Source organism: Anas platyrhynchos, chromosome 2, assembly GCF_047663525.1.
Source record: "Anas platyrhynchos isolate ZD024472 breed Pekin duck chromosome 2, IASCAAS_PekinDuck_T2T, whole genome shotgun sequence".
Classification (NCBI taxonomy): Eukaryota; Metazoa; Chordata; class Aves; order Anseriformes; family Anatidae; genus Anas; species Anas platyrhynchos.
Genome location: NC_092588.1, coordinates 94,977,600 through 94,980,156, shown reverse-complemented (window position 1 = coordinate 94,980,156; position 2,557 = coordinate 94,977,600). Strand labels below are relative to the sequence as shown.

The following is a 2,557-nucleotide window of genomic DNA, read 5'->3' as shown; positions in this document are numbered from 1 at the left end:
GATGTTGTTCCTGACTTTTTGGCTTTGAGAAAGATAGCAAATAAAACAAGATCAACAATTTCGAATTTAGAGATTATGTGAGTTTTCTTGGGCATCTGAAAGGTTCTTCTCCTCTGATAAATAATATCTGTGTGGAAGGATGGATCTAAAGGCACAGAAGCAAGGACTGAGAAAAAAAAAAAGACTTTTTTTTCTTTTATTTTTTCCAGAAAACACCTGACCAATTAAGTTACCATTATCCCTGCTCTGCCAAGTATCATCTATACAAATTGATTAGGCAATCAAGCTTAAACTTGATTCTTCATTTCTGTATAGTTCAAACATGTTTTGGAACAGACTAGGCTCCGTTTGTATATACATATATTTAAAAAAAATAACACATTTTGATGTAAACCACATTTCAAGCTGCTTATATTTTATACATACACATGCATTTCACACATCAGGGGAAGAAGCATGCAGATCCAACCACAAGCAGTTAACAGACTCCTAGCACCCTTCCTTTGTTCAGCTCCCACAAGTTTCTGCTGCTGGTGGGTGTAGGTCTTTTGAACTTCTCAAAAGCAATAAAAAAAGACTGTAGATCAGTGCTTTTAACCACGTACTTTCCTGAGTTGCAAGCAGAACAGCTCTTGACTTGAACAGGAGCATGCATCCAAGGACATGCTGGTGAGCAGCTCACAGCATTTCTGAGGGCTTCTCTATTTATTCTGTACTTGTTTATCAGTTTCAATGAGACACTTGTATCCAGAGTATCTGAATGCCTCAAACATCTCTCAGTGTACTTGCCTTACGAGAAGGAGGAAGAGAAGTACCATGAGCTTTGCTCTTTGGGTGAAAAAGTGAGATGAGTTGGTGTGACCGGAGGAACGCTAGAGAGTTTGCCAACCCCCTCGTGCACAGGGAGCTGCCTCTCTGTACGAGGTACCTGTTGTATTCCACATCCTCGTCTCCATCATCACCACTGAATTCAGCTCTTCTAACTTGCTGTGGGGCCGGTTTTCTATAGATAATGAAAAACTGGTCTAATGCTCCATAATGTTTTTGACAGACACAGTCATTATGAAATATTTCCAAGCTATTACAGAGGCAGAAAAAGAAAAGAAACTACTGTTGCTAGGACTGCAGCATAGAAGCTTTCCAATATTTTAGATAATTAAAAGAAAGAGAAAAGAAAAAAAAAAACTTGGAGAAGGAAGGAAGTGTGAGGGAAGGAATAGGAAACTAAGAAAGCCAGAGCCAAGAATCTGTGGAAATAGGAAAGACTTTTTAGATGAGGAGATAATGCAGACATAACTACTATCCAGGAAGGTAGAAAAGAGCTTGAACTCATATTTGCTACTACTTATAGACTTTCTGAAGCATACAACAATAAAATAAACACTTACCCACATCATTACATCAGCTTCATAACAGACCCAAGAAATTCTGCTCCTGCTTGGCCAGAATAGAACATAGAAAACCTCTGTCACACATTAGCCTAGTCCAAATCAAACTGGTAAATCGCTTAATAAATGCAAACAGAAAAAGCAAAATTTTCAGAAAGGCTACCTGAACTACTCCTGTACCAGACTAAAGGTAACCCGCTTTTATCAGGTGGAGATCATTTCCCCTTGCCGTGGGGAATCAGTGAGACTCTGATTGGGGCACCCTGTGGCCCCATCCAGGCTGGGTTCACTGTCCTTCATGACAAACGATAGCCTTTGAAAGGTTGGGAATTGCCTAGCGGTCAACTCAGCTGGGAAAAAAAAAAAAAAAAAAAAAAAAAAAAACAACGTATGATGCATCTGGAGCAAGCATCATTCCACTAAATCACATGGTTGCATGTGTCCTGCACCACTCCCAGGGGAAATGCTGCTCTGCCAACCTGGCTCTGACTCATTATTGTGACACTCAGCATTAAAGCTCATGTAGTTTGACAATCAGCGAAATGCAGGCATTTTAAAACCCTGTTATTTCACCTGTATGTTCAATTTTTAAATAACTATGCTAATTCAAAAATGGTTCATTGTTATTTACCACATCAGCCCCCTGCATACACTGAACATTATCTCTAGCTCCTTTTCAAAGTGGATTTTAATCCATTATGGCCTATCACATAAATCCTTCTTAGTTTGTGGATTATTGACCTGATAGGCCCAAACAGCTCCATCTGTCCATTTAAATGGACACGAACACTGTGAGTGTTTATTGCTTTCAATCTTATTTTTTGTAAAGAAAATAAATTTGTTTATTTCCCTGCTTCTGCATGCATAGTTTCAGTATTCAGGGACAATTTAGTGCCAAGGTCTTGTCTAAACTCTTAATTACAATGTTTTCTAGGGCAAAGTGCCCACATACGGTAGAATAAGCAAGCATACAGCTATTTGACTTGGGAAATGAAGCTGTTGACTTAGAGCCAGCCCTAAGGAGTGATGTAAAAGTTGTTAGACTGGTGGAATATTTGGAAGTGAAAAGGGATACATTGTCAAAATGTTGATAGGAATCCCACCTTATGTAATGAAGCTTTTATAGTCACAGTGAAGGAAAATTACTTTCAGATATCTACTCAGATTTG

General features: G+C 38.8%; 1 long non-coding RNA gene across 1 annotated transcript; it reads right to left on the bottom strand.

Moving 5' to 3' along the window:
• Positions 1–221: 221 nt before the first annotated feature.
• Positions 222–1,767, bottom strand: LOC106018503 (uncharacterized). The gene is made up of 3 exons (XR_001192644.5): positions 1,389–1,767; positions 929–1,003; positions 222–789 (listed from the first exon to the last, which is right to left on the bottom strand). It is a non-coding gene; the product is annotated as an uncharacterized lncRNA (long non-coding RNA).
• Between the last annotated feature and the right edge of the window lie 790 nt (positions 1,768–2,557).